This window comes from Zalophus californianus, chromosome 1 (assembly GCF_009762305.2).
Source record: "Zalophus californianus isolate mZalCal1 chromosome 1, mZalCal1.pri.v2, whole genome shotgun sequence".
Classification (NCBI taxonomy): domain Eukaryota; kingdom Metazoa; phylum Chordata; class Mammalia; order Carnivora; family Otariidae; genus Zalophus; species Zalophus californianus.
In genome coordinates, this window is record NC_045595.1 from 186,240,618 (window position 1) to 186,257,070 (window position 16,453).

The window sequence follows — 16,453 nt, forward strand, 5'->3', positions numbered from 1 at the left end:
AAGAGACGAAGAGATATAGTACTGAAAACCGTGCTGACTGTTGAAATCAAAGAACCTAGGGTAAAATTAGGCATTGAAAACCTTAAGACAAAGAGATACAGACATAACAAAAACTAGGATTTTCAGTGGCTTATTTTATATGACACCTATCTATATCTTTTTATTGACCAGTCCATCTATATATCCATATAGCAAAATCTCTGTTCATATAGATTTAGAGAAAGGGAGAGAGAAAATATTAACAAAGAGAGTTTGGAATGGTAGGTACCTATTTCCCTTCAAAACACAGCTCAACTTTAACTTATTAGAACCCAAATAAGACTAATAGCAGAAAGATTAATCCTCAAATATACTTCAGGAAGGATAAATCTTTTCGAAGTCATGTGCACTTTTGATTTCTAATGTAATTTGAAAGGCAAGGGACCCTTTTACAGAACATTCATAGAATTAGAAAAGGTCATTGATCTGAATCCCTTGTCTTCTGGCAGGGAAAGCTAAAAGTAAGTATACAATAAATCATGTATTCAGGTGAATACTTTCAGGGGAAAAAAAATAGTACCCTTTGATTAGGCCAGAATGAATATATGCATTTTTTTTGCATAACACGATTCCATGCAAACTAAAAAATTATACTTCTTTTAGAAAAAAAAAAAGTGGGACAACTAATTATTTTCGTTTAAAATTTTCATTTTAATTGAATTTTTAAAAGATTACATTAAAACTCAACTTGTTACTTTATAAACTTTTCTCCATTAATTTATACTTAATAATTCAGAATTCACTGAGTTTCTATTATATGTCAAGCAGTATAGGTACTACTAGATTTATATAGCATAAGAGATAAAAATGGGCCATGAAGGAATAAAAGTCTCAGAAATAATATAGTATTTCTTGAAAAATATAATCTGATTCTTCTCTGTTCACCACTCATTCTTTTGTTTTGTTTATTTTGTGTTCACACAATTCTCAGAAAGTTGAATGTACTTTGATTTTTCATGGGTAAACAAAAACAAATAGACAAACAAACAAAACAAAAAACATAACTATCCAGAGTAGTTCAGCTATCACAGGCAAAATTTACATGATACACTTAGTTGACCTGATCCATTCTCCCCTCTCTGAGTTGCAGGTACTCAATTTTGATTTCATTTAAGTTTTATTCCATTATTCTTCTCAGACCCTATTGCCTTAAGATGCCATTATATTCTAGGGTTGGGCTTATCAGAGCTCAGGCCTTGATTTGGGCCTAGACCAATTAGTGAAATTCTTTTTTTTTTTTTTAATTTTTTTTTATTGTTATGTTAATCACCATATATTACATTATTAGTTTTTGGTGCAGTGTTCCATGATTCATTGTTTGTTCATAACACCCAGTGCTCCATGCAGAACGTGCCCTCCTCAATGCCCATCACCAGGCTAACCCATCCCCCTACCCCCCCCTCCCCTCTAGAACCCTCAGTTTGTTTTTCAGAGTCCATCATCTCTCATGGTTCGTCTCCCCCTCTGACGTACTCCCCTTTTCTTCCTCTCCTATTATCTTCTTCTTTTTCTTTTTTCTTAAAATATGTTGCATTATTTGTTTCAGAAGTACAGATCTGTGATTCAACAGTCTTGCACAATTCACAGCGCTCACCGTAGCACATACCCTCCCCAATGTCTATCACCCAACCACCCCATCCCTCCCACCCCCAACCACTCCAGTAACACTCAGTTTCTTTCCTGAGATTAAGAATTCCTCATATCAGTGAGGTCATGTGATACATGTCTTTCTCTGATTGACTTATTTCACTCAGCATAACACCCTCCAGTTCCATCCACGTCGTTGCAAATGGCAAGATCTCATTCCTTTTGATGGCTGCATAATATTCCATTGTGTATATATACCACATCTTCTTTATCCATTCATCTGTCGATGGGCATCTTGGCTCTTTCCACAGTTTGGCTATGGTGGACATTGCTGCTATAAACATTGGGGTACACGTACCCCTTTGGGTCCCTACATTTGTATCTTTGTGGTAAATACCCAGTAGTGCAATTGCTGGATCGAACGGTAGCTCTAATTTCAACTGTTTGAGGAACCTCCATACTGTTTTCCAGAGGGGTTGCACCAGCTTGCATTCCCACCAACAGTGTAGGAGGGTTCCCCTTTCTCCACATCCCCGCCAACATCTGTCGTTCCCTGACTTGGTAATTTTAGCCATTCTGACGGGTGTGAGGTGGTATCTCATTGAGGTTTTGATTTGGATTTCCCTGATGCCAAGCGATGTTGAGCACTTTTTCATGTGCCTGTTGGCCATTTGGATGTCTTCTTTGGAGAAATGTCTGTTCATGTCTTCTGCCCATTTCTTGATTGGATTATTTGTTCTTTGGGTGTTGAGTTTGATAAGTTCTTTATAGATTTTGGATACTAGCCCTTTATCTGATATGTCATTTGCAAATATTTTCTCCCATTCTGTCGGTTGTCTTTTGGTTTTGTGGACTGTTTCTTTTGCTGTGCAGAAGCTTTTTATCTTGATGAAATCCCAATAGTTCATTTTTGCCCTGGCTTCCCGTGCCTTTGGCGATGTTTCTAGGAAGAAGTTGCTGCGGCTAAGGTCGAAAAGGTTGCTACCTGTGTTCTCCTTTAGGATTTGGATGGACTCCTGTCTCACGTTTAGGTCTTTCAACCATTTGGAGTCTATTTTTGTGTGTGGTGTAAGGAAATGGTCCAGTTTCATTCTTCTGCATGTGGCTATCCAATTTTCCCAACACCATTTGTTGAAGAGACTGTCTTTTTGCCATTGGACATTCTTTCCTGCTTTGTCAAAAATAAGTTGACCATAGAGTTGAGGGTCCATTTCTGGGCTCTCAATTCTGTTCCATTGATCTATGTGTCTGTTTTTGTGCCAGTACCATACTGTCTTCATGATGACAGCTTTGTAATAGAGCTGGAAGTCCGGAATTGTGATGCCGCCAGCTTTGCTTTTCTTTTTCAGTATTCCTCTGGCTATTCGGGGTCTCTTCTGGTTCCATACAAATTTTAGGATTATTTGTTCCATTTCTTTGAAAAAAGTGGATGGTATTTTGATGGGGATTGCATTGAATGTGTAGATTGCTCTAGGTAGCATTGACATCTTCACAATGTTGATTCTCCCAATCCATGAGCATGGAACGTTTTTCCATTTCTTTGTGTCTTCTTCAATTTCTTTCCTGAGTATTTTATAGTTTTCTGAGTACAGATCCTTTGCCTCTTTGGTTAGATTTATTCCTAGGTATCTAATGGTTTTGGGTGCAATTGTAAATGGGATAGACTCCTTGATTTGTCTCTCTTCTGTCTTGTTGTTGGTGTATAGGAATGCCACTGATTTCTGTGCATTGATTTTATATCCTGCTACTTGACTGAATTCCTGTATGAGTTCTAGCAGTTTTGGGGTGGAGTCTTTTGGGTTTTCCACATACAGTATCATATCATCTGCAAAGAGTGAGAGTTTGACTTCCTCTTTGCCGATTTGGATGCCTTTGATTTCTTTTTGTTGTCTGATTGCTGTGGCTAGGACTTCTAATACTATGTTGAATAGCAGTGGTGAGAGTGGACATCCCTGTCGCGTTCCTGACCTTAGGGGAAAAGCTCTCAGCCTTTCCCCATTGAGAATGATATTCGCTGTAGGTTTTTCGTAGATGGCTTTTATGATATTGAGGTATGTACCCTCTATCCCTATACTCTGAAGAGTTTTGATCAAGAAAGGATGTTGTACTTTGTCAAATGCTTTTTCTGCATCTATTGAGAGGATCATATGATTCTTGTTCTTTCTTTTGTTAATGTATTGTATCACGTTGATTGATTTGCGGATGTTGAACCAGCCTTGCAGCCCAGGGATAAATCCCACTTGGTCGTGGTGAATAATCCTTTTAATGTACTGTTGGATCCTATTGGCTAGTATTTTGGTGAGAATTTTTGCATCCATGTTCATCAAGGATATTGGTCTGTAATTCTCTTTTTTGATGGGGTCTTTGTCTGGTTTTGGGATCAAGGTAATGCTGGCCTCATAAAATGAGTTTGGAAGTTTCCCTTCCATTTCTATTTTTTGGAACAGTTTCAGGAGAATAGGTATTAATTCTTCTTGAAATGTCTGATAGAATTCCCCTGGGAAGCCATCTGGCCCTGGGCTTTTGTTTCTTGGGAGATTTTTGATGACTGTTTCAATTTCCTTAGTGGTTATAGGTCTGTTCAGGTTTTCTATTTCTTCCTGGTTCAATTTTGGTAGTTGATACATCTCTAGGAATGCACCCATTTCTTCCAGGTTATCTAATTTGCTGGCATAGAGTTGCTCATAATATGTTCTTATAATTGTTTGTATTTCTTTGGTGTTGCTTGTGATCTCTCCTCTTTCATTCATGATTTTGTTGATTTGGGTCATTTCTCTTTTCTTTTTGATCAGTCTGGCCAGGGGTTTATCAATCTTGTTAATTCTTTCAAAGAACCAGCTCCTAGTTTCATTGATCTGTTCTACTGTTCTTTTGGTTTCTAGTTCATTGATTTCTGCTCTGATCTTTATGATTTCTCTTCTCCTGCTGGGTTTAGGCTTTCTTTGCTGTTCTTTCTCCAGCTCCTTTAGGTGTAGGGTTAGGTTGTGTATTTGAGACCTTTCTTGTTTCTTGAGAAAGGCTTGTATTGCTATATACTTTCCTCTCAGGACTGCCTTTGCTGTATCCCAAAGATTTTGAACAGTTGTGTTTTCATTTTCATTGGTTTCCATGAATTTTTTTAATTCTTCTTTAATTTCTTGGTTGACCCATTCATTCTTTAGTAGGATGCTCTTTAGCCTCCATGTATTTGAGTTCTTTCCAACTTTCCTCTTGTGGTTGAGTTCTAGTTTCAAAGCATTGTGGTCTGAAAATATGCAGGGAATGATCCCAATCTTTTGGTACCGATTGAGACCTGATTTGTGACCTAGGATGTGATCAATTCTGGAGAATGTTCCATGGGCACTAGAGAAGAATGTGTATTCCGTTGCTTTGGGATGGAATGTTCTGAATATGTCTGTGAAGTCCATTTGGTCCAGTGTGTCATTTAAAGTCTTTATTTCCTTGTTGATCTTTTGCTTAGATGATCTGTCCATTTCAGTCAGGGGGGTGTTAAAGTCCCCCACTATTATTGTATTGTTGTCAATGTGTTTCTTTGCTTTTGTTATTAATTGCCTTATATAATTGGCTGCTCCCATGTTCGGGGCATAGATATTTACAATTGTTAGATCTTCTTGTTGGATAGACCCTTTAAGTAGGATATAGTGTCCTTCCTCATCTCTTATTACAGTCTTTGTTTTAAAATCTAGTTTGTCTGATATAAGGATTGCCACCCCAGCTTTCTTTTGGTGTCCATTAGCATGGTAAATGGTTTTCCACCCCCTCACTTTCAATCTGGGGGTGTCTTTGGGTGTAAAATGAGTCTCTTGCAGACAGCATATTGATGGGTCTTGTTTTTTAATCCAATCTGATAGCCTGTGTCTTTTGAATGGGGCATTTAGCCCATTTACATTCAGGGTAACTATTGAAAGGTATGAATTTAGTGCCATTGTATTACCTGTAAGGTGACTGTTAACTGTCTGTTGTCTGTGTTCGTTTCTGCTCTTTGCTGCTTTTAGGTTCTCTCTTTGCTTAGAGGACCCCTCTCAATATTTCTTGGAGGGCTGGTTTCGTGTTTGCAAATTCCTTTAGTTTTTGTTTGTTCTGGAAGCTTTTGATCTCTCCTTCTATTTTCAATGATAGCCTAGCTGGATATAGTATTCTTGGCTGCATATTTTTCTCGTTTAGTGCTCTGAAGATATCTTGCCAGTCCTTTCTGGCCTGCCAGGTCTCTGTGGATAGGTCTGTTGCCAATCTAATGTTTCTACCATTGTAGGTTACATATCTCTTCTCCCGAGCTGCTTTCAGGATTTTCTCTTTGTCTCTGAGACTCATAAGTTTTACTATTAGATGTCGGGGTGTTGACCTATTTTTATTGATTTTGAGAGGGGTTCTCTGTGCCTCCTGGATTTTAATGCCTGTTTCCTTCCTCACATTAGGGAAGTTCTCTGCTATAATTTGCTCCAATATACCTTCTGCCCCTCTCTCTCTCTCTTCTTCTTCTGGGATCCCAATTATTCTAATGTTGTTTCGTCTTATCGTATCACTTATCTCTCGAATTCTGCCCTCGTGATCCTGTAGTTGTTTCTCTCTCTTTTTCTCAGCCTCTTTATTTTCTATCATTTGGTCTTCTATATCGCTGATTCTCTCTTCTGCCTCATTTATCCTAGCATTTAGTGCCCCCATTTTTGATTGCACCTCATCAATAGCCTTTTTGATTTCGATTTGGTTAGATTTTAGTTCTTTTATTTCTCCAGAAAGGGTTTCTCTAATAACTTCCACGCTTTTTTCAAGCCCAGCTAGTATCTTTAAAGTCATGATTCTGAACTCTAGGTCCGACATCGTACTAATGTCCGTATTGAGTAGGTCCCTGGCTGACGGTACTACCTCTTGTTCTTTTTGCTGAGGTGATTTCTTTCGTCTTGTCATTTTGTCCAGAGGAGAATAGATGAATGAGAGAACAAAAGGCTAACAGGTTTACAACGTCCCCAGCAAATATACTGTATACAAATCAGAAAAGACCTGAAACCAGGGGAAAAGAAAGGGAAAGAAAGAAAAAAGAAAGAGAAAAAGAAAAAAAAAAAAGAAAAAATAGATAAAAACAAAAACAAAACAATTCAAAAAAGGCAGAATATGATCAAATATGATCAGGCTAGTGCATAGATCAGTGCCACACACTAGATTTTGGGCGTATTTTGGTCTGTTAGAAAAAAGAGCCTCCTAAAATTTTAAAGGAAGAAAGACATATATGTACAAAATAAGGGTTGATACAATGAAGGGATGGAAGATGACTGTAAAGATGAAAATTATAAAAGATTTTATAAAAGGACTTGGTAAGATAAGTTGTTTGAAAAAAGAAAGGAGATTTAAGGAAAAAAAAAAAAAAAAAAAAAGGAAAAAGGGAGAGAATGTGATCAGGCAGGAGACTAGAACAAAGCCATACACTAGTGGTTTAGGGTATATTTTGATCTGTTAGAAGAAACTGTACCTCAAAATTTTAAAGAGAGAACAACTTATATATATATGCCAAAAACAAGGATAACTACTATGAAGGGATAAAATATGACTCTAAAAATGAAAAAAAAATAAAAAATGTTTTTTTTTTTAAAAAAAGGGATTTATAAGATGTTGGTTGAAAAAGGGAAAAAGAAAAATAAAAAAAAGTCAACAAAAATTAACTTTGATGAAATAATGAATCATGGTAAAAAAAAAGAAAAAAAAAAAAAAAAAAAAAAAAAAGAGGCCATGAATCTATGTGCAGTATTCCCCTAGCGCTGGAGTTCTCCTATTCTCCTTGATCGATCAACTTGGTCTTGGCCTTGGCTTGCTGGCTGTTTGTGTTGATCTTCTGGGGGAGGGGCCTGTTGCTGTGGTTTCCAAATGTCTTTGCCGGAGGCGGAATTGCCCCGCCCTTGTCGGTCCGGGCTAAGGAAGCTGCTCCAGTTTGCTCTCAGGAGCTTTTGTTCCCTGCAAGCTCTCGGTACAGCTTTGGAGGACCAGGGCGAAAATGGCGGCCTCCCAGTCTCCGCCCGGAGGAGCCGAGAACTCGGGGCCCCACTCCTCAGTGCGCCCCCAGAGAAAAGCAGTCACTCCCGTGTCCCCGGTCTCTGGCCGCACTCCGTGTTCACCCGGCCTGTGATCGAGCGTTGCTATCTCTGGCACCCGACCCCGCTCGGAGTCTCCAAACCCAGCAGATCCCTGCAGTGCGTTCCCGCACCGCTCCTCCCCGGGAAGGAAGGGGAGTCTCCCCGGATCTGCTGCTTGTTGGGTCCCTGCTGGGGGAGCCGTGCCCTGACTGGGCCGCAGATCACAGTTTATGGCAACCCCAAGCTGAGAGCCCGCGACTCTGCTCCGTATCTGCAGCCGGCTTCCCCGCCCCGACACCTGGGAGCTCTGCCGCACTCAGGCACCCCCGGTCTCTCTGTGACCCCAAGGGTCCTGAGACCACACTGTCCCGGGAGGATTCCACCCCCCGCTTAGCCACTGCAGCGACGTCCCTCCGCCGAGCCAACTTTTAAAAGGTCCGATTTTGTGCTCCGCGGCTCTAGCACTTGCCAGAAGCGGCCGGCGGAGGCCCCTCCCCCGCCGTCTATCCTCCCGAATATCGCCTCGGATTCACTTCTCCGCACGTCCTACCTTCCAGTAAGTGGTCGCTTCTCTGTTCAGAGAGTTGTTGCTACTCTCCTGTTCGATCTCCTGTTGAGTTCGTAGGTGTTCAGAATGGTTTGATCCCTATTCAGCTGAATTCCTGAGACCAGACAAAATCTAGGTCTCCTACTCCTCCGCCATCTTGCTCCGCCCCTCCCAATTAGTGAAATTCTTAGCCCTAGACTAAGTGATTGGTTAAGGGACTGGCACTTGATTTAAGATTATCCATTCAGAATGAAGCCCAGGACTTGTGTTTTAAATTTGAGGGGAAAAAATTGCTTGGCCTTATACATGAGCTGGATTATGTTGCCCCAGTTGCTCTTAGTAGCCATTTTGTGACATCAAAGAGTGCTCTTCAGAAAGAACCTGATATAGGACTTTCCTAAAAGAGTGTGTAAATAAAAAGACATTATCATTTGCTCATGTTTCAGCATAATATTGTTGACCATGGAGCTATTTTTTTTAATTAGTATATAATCCCTAGATCCTATCACAGGGTTAAATTAAAAAGTTAAAATAATGTCATGACTTGATGAATAAGGACATTAACTGCATGGGAGAATGTGCGTGTGCACATGTTCTAAAACAAATTCTTTTTTAACAAATAAAAATTGCTGAGGTTAAGTTCACATTCTTATTTGGACACAAAAGTAAAAAATATATATAATAATAATCAAGATAAATTTAATGTAGTGTGATGTTCCTATAAAAAGCTAATTGGTTTTCAAAAACTTACATGAAAATCAGTCCTACAATTGTAATTAGTTACCTCAATGGATAGATTTATCCATGTCTTTTTAAATCTTTATTTGGGAGTGGGATAGGTGAAATTTGGACTTATCTCTTCTATGAACTAAATGGAATATAAAAGGGACCCTGGGTATATTCCTTTTTAAAAAAAAAAAACTTTTTTAATTTAATTTCAATTAGCCAACATATAGTACATCATTACTTTCAGATATAGTATTCAATAATTTATCAATAATCATTGCGTTATCAGTAATTTATTGTGTATAACACCCAGTGCTCATCACATCACGTGCCTTCCTTAATGCTCATCACTCAATTCCCCCATCCGCTCCACCTCCCCTCCAGCAACTCTCAGTTTGTTTCCTATAGTTAGGAGTCACTCATGGTTTTTCTCCCTCTCTGATGACTTCCCATTCAGTTTTCCCTCCCTTACCCTATGATCCTCTACTCTGTTTCTTATATTTCACATATGAGTGAAACATATGATAATTGTCTCTCTGTTTGACTTATTTCGCTCAGCCTGATATCCTCCAGTTCCATCCATGTCAATGTAAATGGCAAGTATTCATCCTTTCTGATGGCTGAGCAATATTGCACTGTATATATATATATATATACCACATCTTCATCCATTCATCTGTCGATGGGCATCTCGGCTCTTTTCACAGTTTGGCTATTGTGGACATTGCTGCTATAAACATTGGGGTGCAGGTGCCCCTTCAGATCACTACATTTGTATCTTTTGGGTAAATACCCAGTAGCGCAATTCCTGGATCGTAGGGTAGCTCTATTTTCAACTTTTTGAGGAACTGTTTTCCAGAGTGGCTACACCAGCTTCCATTCTCACCAACAGTGGAGGAGGGTTCCACTTTCTCCACAACCTCTCCAACATCTGTCATTTCCTGACTTGTTATTTCAGCCATTCTGACTGGTGTGAGGTGGTATCTCACTGTGGTTTTGATCCTGGGTATATTTCTTCACATCATCCTTTCAACCTTTATTTTTCCATTGTCTGCATGCTTTCAAGTTTTCTTGCTCTGTATTTTCACATAGAGTAATTTTTTTCAAAATGACTCTTTTTTTCAAGTGAAACAAAGACAGCTTTTTAGCCATGGAAATATTTACTTGTTTACATTATAAGAATTCAGGATTGATTTAATTCCAGATTTAAAGCCTTAATTCTGGATTTAAAGCCTTCATCTTTTAGAAGTACAAAAAAATTAAGAGTATAGGGAGTCCTATGGAGTGCCTTCTTCAGGTAAAATATACATGTTTCCTACAGCATCTCTGTTGATCTATTTTGGCCTGAAGAGCTTGATCACGGTCAGGAAATCTAAATAAATGTGTTGGCATCAACTGTCATGAAGTCATTACATCTCTATATGTAATGAAATGATTGACTCAAGTACTATCTTGTACTATCTGATTGAAGAATAAGCTAAAAAAATATTTTACCAAAATGTTCAAACTAGATCACTTATGATGGTTGACACCAAATCCTGGTACATCATCCACCACTCACAGACACCTTTATCTATAACCCATATGCAGCCCTTATCTACTACTATACTGAGTCATAAAAAGAATGCCATTCGCCTCTCAGTGACCTTAAGAATGAAATTTGGATATTCAGAAAAAGATTGTGAAACATATCATTCTAACTTGGAATTTTAAATTCCCAACCTCTTCCTCCAGAAATCAGTTTTTATTTTAAAATTGTCATTTAATCCTGATGACTAGGCAGTCATGCTATAAATTAAAATTAAAAAAAAAACTGTAGAGAAAAAGTTATACTCTTGTAAATAAATAAAAATATGATTCCTGCTTGGTTCTATCATAGTAAATAGCCACACTTACTGGCAAAGGAACATTTACTTATGGTCAAAGACTTGTAAAGTTTATCTGGTCACTTTAATAAAGTGAAGATTAGACACCCAAATATTTAAAATCTGGGTACATAAAATTAAAAAGTTTGGAAATCCCGTTTGCTGCTTTCATCACGATGAATATGTTTAGTTTATTTTACCTTCTCTTTATCACTTTACAAATTGAAAAATTTCTCCCTGGATTTAAGATAAACACATTTGGAAAAAGTAGATAAACCAGGTATTTGTGGTGGGAGACCAAAGTGTATTTCAGATATAGCCTATATGTCTGAGCCTACAAACTGAGTCCCCACCAAAATAAAGAGATTAGGAATGTCCTACAGACAGACCAGGCTAAGAGGCTAAGAACCAGCTAGAGAGGATTATAATAAACACCAGAGCATTTATAAAATACTATCAGAAGGAAGCACTGGTTTTTCCATAGTTCAAAGGGTTATACTTCCTTAGAATGACCAGGATAAGACAAGGCAAGAATATTTATAAAATAAAGAAGCCATAAACACCCAAAACAGAATAATCCTTTCTGTCCATGAAGTTACTTAATTACCTTTCTTTAAAAATTCCAAATTACTAAAGTAAAATATATTTCAAAGAAATTTTAAAACACAATCTTGTCATCGCATGTGATTTATAGTAAGCTTTACACTAGCAATAATTTGGTATTTTTAGAAAGCACTATATTTTAGTTTTTCTAAAAGCCCTGGTAATTTAGTCCTCAAAGATTTTCCTATAAAAGGTAACCTAGAAATACGGGTAAGATACAAAATGTCATGGTCATAGCAATTAACATCCATTAGTCATGAAAGTCAAAGCTTTTTATAAATGTAAATGTTTCATTCTTTCAGGTCAGAAAATAAACCAACTAAAGAGGAAGTCAGGGTAAGAGAATTCAAAACATTGGTCGAGCCTTTAAAACAAAGGTCAAAGTGAACATTTACTCAATTTATGTTTAGTTCTCTCGGGTGTGAGGTACTACTTTCTAAAGAATGAGCCACTGGTACATAGCTCTCACAAAATATCTAGCCCAGAAGAGAGGGTAAAGTAACACAGCAGACAGACTACAGATTTATTCCAAGTTTGTGATAGAAAAGGAAATAATTTACTTTGTTTCTCTGTTTTCAAATTCCTGCATTCATCAACACACTGAATACTTTGAGGTTTTTTCACTGAGAACATCTTTTCCTTTTTATGTTATTGAACTTGTACAAATGTATCCTCTTTTGTACCTTTTATGATTTGAATCAGTAAGGCCATATAAAACTCTAAGGAAATTGATTTCAAGTCAGAGAATATATTGATTTAATGATAAAGTTGTTCCTTAATAATAATTTTCCTTATACTATTGTTATTGTTTGGAATGCAGTGTTGTATAGGCAAAGAAACCCACAAAAATGTATTTTTCCCTGCATTTTGAGAGAAAAGACTTAAGTAATATTTTTCTTGTGTGCTATAAGCATATAACTAATAAAAATATTTTGGCAGGGAAAACAGAAATAGGAATTGTATTTAATTTTACATAAAGTATATTATTCTAGCAATAAGACTTAGAATGAGTGTGTTTTATTTAAGGCATTATTTCAAGATCAGCATCGGAGGACTTAACAGAATTTCTGGATTCTATCCATTTTTGATGCAGGGAAAACAAAGCTGAACTCTGCTTTTACTACCTGCATAACCTACATTTTACTACCTTTTACTACCTGCAAAACCTACCTTTGTCTTTTTTCAGTGGATGACTTTGCTACCTGCTTCAATAATAAAATGTATCGCCAGTGCTACCGTTTCCTAAACCTGAGCCCCAAATTTCTCTTTGCTTCGCTATAATGTAAGAAGTGTCTTACCAACTCAGCTCCTCCACTGACAGGCTGAATCCTCACCCACTGACCTTTTAAGGGACTGTTACTTCATTTATCCTCCCTATTCTGCCCTGACTTTTCCCACCATATCTCACTCAACCAGTTACAAACATGTGATAGCAACTCCTGGTTTTAAAGACAAGAAATAATCAAGAAATAAAAATAACCCAAAGATCTTCATTTGATGCCACATCAACCTTTAGCTTTTGCATCAATTATTTCCTCCCCTTCACAGAAAATACTTCTCTGGAGAGCTGGGTCCATTTCTTTACTTCTCATTCCCTCATTCCCATCATTTCAATATTCATTTCCAGAACCGCAGTTCAAACTCTGTTTATCAAGGTCATCAATGACCTCCAGTTAACAGTCTAGAAAGATCAATTTATCTCTTCATCTAGGCAAGTGGCTTTCATTGAGGACAATTTTGCCCCCTGCTCCCCCCCTCAATCATCCTCCAGGGGACAACTGGCAATGTCTAGAGGCATTTTTAGTTGTTAAACCTGGGGATGTGCTACTATTTGCATCTAGTAGGCAGGGGTCAAGGATGCTCTAAACATCCTACAGTGTGTAGAATAGCCCACCCACCAAAACATCACTGGGAGCCCAAAGGTCAATAGTGTTGAGGTTGAGAAGCCTGAATAGCTCAACCTCCAACAACATTCACAGTTGTAAACACTTGTTTATTATCTGTATCTCCCACAAAGAACATAAGCCCAATGAAGATCAGGCCTTATCTGTCTTGTTTTTTATTGTATTCATTGTGTGTAGAAAAGTTACTTGTCCCAGATTAGGCAGGCAATTTCTGCATTTCACAAGTAATACTTCTCTCACATGATTATTGCTTTATTTAGCAATCTGCTTAGATCTCGTACTAATGGTAAGACAGACAGGTTTCACCCATGTGGAAGAGTTGACCTAACTTCAACACTTCACAGTACAACTTCTCCAGAATAGCTAAAGGTGAAGTTCTTGTCACTTTCCATCCTTCCTTCCATCTACATGCTGGGAGATAAGAAAATTTGTGGACTCCAGGCTTTCTTGGAGGATAGAACTCCATGTAACTAAAGAAAACTACAGCTCAAAGTAGCTTGGATTTGGGTCTGTTATTCTTGATATTTATGACCATTTTAGGATATTACAAATATGTTAAGGTAAACAGGCCCTTTTGAGCTGGTCAATAATCCCCACCATTATTTGACATTGTAAATTCTTTGTTAATTTCTTCCTATGAAGAAGTGGATTCTAAGTCTCAGAAAATTACTTCCAAATAAAATTGGGAAAATAAGACTTTTGGACATTGAGAAATAAATATAGTAGAAACCACATCAGAAATTCCCAGAAAGGAGGGCATTTGTGTTGAGCACCGGGTGTTGTATGGAAGTGATGAATCACTAGGTGTTGTACACCTGAAACTAATGTTACACTGTATGTTAACTAACTGGAATTTAAATGAAAAATTGGAAAAAAAAAGGAATTACCAGAAAAAGAAATCGATTAATAATGAAAAGGTCAACATTGATAAACTGTGTTCCAGCTGATAAAAATAATGTGAATTTTCTTCTCACTACAAAATAATACAAATATAAATAATGCCTGATAAAACTATTCATATGTAAATTTCATCTATAGGAAGCAAATTAATTGTATTTCAAAGAGAAAGAAGCCACCATATTAGTTTTTAATATGCAAGATATGGTTAGAAGAATCTCATGTAATAACATTTCTTTCATCAAATTTTGAAACCTGTATTAAGCTTCATACTCTGTCATTCTCGGTAGCCATCCAGAGCCTGCTCCTTAGAAAGAGTGCATACATGTACATCCTGGGAAAGCACATAAAAGCAGGTTGGAGGATGCTGTAACAAAGAAATACTATGATTCCTTTCTGCCTCACATAGTTTAGATTGCCATTTACTGTCAACAATAAAGGTACTTTGTTTAAACAGTAAATTTTAAATTCTTACTGAGAACAGCGGTAAACAGTAATGATTTTACCTTAGAGTTTATCAAAATTTTCATAATTCAGTACACAAATTATATACTTCAAGTTCAAAATAAAATAGATTAAATCAGATTTTTAGATAATGAAGTTACAGGAGAATGTCCTCAAATGTGTTTTCAAAGCCCAGTTTACATTAAAAGATGGGCAGGTTTCCTCTGAATCTGAATTTCTATTTGCAAGAGTTATTTATTACTGCAGATTTTCTTTCAGCAATTCTAAAAGTCTTTCTACCTGTACCCACATTTACTGGTGAAAAGGGGAGTTTTTTGTATATTTGTATATTCTGTTGTGTTATGTATTTGCCTCAGTATTAAAGCACTTAATAACATTAAACAACCTTCTTTATCATGGAATGAACTGACCATTTTCAGTGTAAAAATGCCCAACACCACACAATCTAGGACAACACTAAATTTTATTCATCTATCATTCAGTGTCTCCTGAAATGTTTGCAGAGAATTTTTGATTTGTGCTGTTACTTTTTCCAGATAGCATTAGCCACAAAATTGCTTGGGCTTCTTGAGATTCATCTAATTAATGAGGAAGGATGGAGTAGATGAATTTAATCAAGGGTTTATTTTAAGCCTTATTGATACACTTTCACAGTATTTGGGGCTGATCTCTGTTTATGTGGTTCTTAAAGAAGCAATGTCATGGCGTCTTTTCTAAATAGCCAAATCCTAGTTCCCAGTAGATGGAAATTTTACTTATGGAAGTGTCTAGAAGTTATAAGGAGTGACAAACCAAAAGAACTTTTGCATAACTTGTTTACACTGTTTTCCTTTTGAGGAAGACACCTGAGCAAAGTTTCCCGCTCTGTCCTGCGGACTATCTGAGCCTTGTGAAGACAGGAAAATCAATTTGCTCAAAGTAGTTTTGCCAAATGGTCAGTTTTCCAAAGGAACATCACCAAATTTATGAATTGTGGGTTTACACCTTTAAAAGCTCTGTTGGTGATATGTAAGATCTTTAATTAAAAAGTTTAAAAAGTTTAATAACATGGGGACGAAACACCGCAGTTAGCCTGGTAGGGTCCAAGTTTAAACTTTTTTCTTTGGGCAATTATTAATAGTGCCCCCTTTTACTTTCAAAAGCGTCCTCAGCTTGGAAGATAAGTTATGTGGCCATCCTATTTAACAGAAATATTCAACTTCTGTTATTGATGAAAAAAAAACAACTTTTTCCTCAAATGTTAGCATACTAATTGAGAAATTAGCAAAAGAAACCTAAAAATTCTAAAATGTGAGAAAAAATGCATTTGTTTTGCATTTATTAATGAAAAAATTCCCAAATGAAAAATTGATTTTTTTCATTTACTGATATTATTATTAATATTATTAATAATATTATTATTAAACATTCTTGTTATCGACTTTGTTTTTGTTTTCTTGTTATAGACTTCAAAACGAACTACACCATAGCTGAGTGACTTGGACCTGTTACTTAAGCTCATCTGTGAAATGGTGCTTGAAATAGTGTTGTGAAGATAAAATGAGTTAGTTTATGTAAACTGTTTCTAATATATGCCTGGCACATAGAGCTATATAAGATTTAGATGTAACTGTTAATCATAAATTGATAAATTTGGCAAAATCAGTGAATTAATCTTTAAGTGAGCTGACTTTAGGAAAAATGTCTTCTGGCAACTTGATTTTCTAATACTTGACCTGCAGCATATAAAAGGTATCCCTAGGGATTCACATATATAAC

General features: G+C 37.0%; 1 protein-coding gene across 9 annotated transcripts in view; it reads right to left on the bottom strand.

The window, feature by feature from the left end:
- ROBO2 (roundabout guidance receptor 2) overlaps positions 1-16,453 on the bottom strand; it is a 1,647,790-nt gene that overhangs the window by 856,633 nt on the left and 774,704 nt on the right. The window lies entirely within an intron of this gene.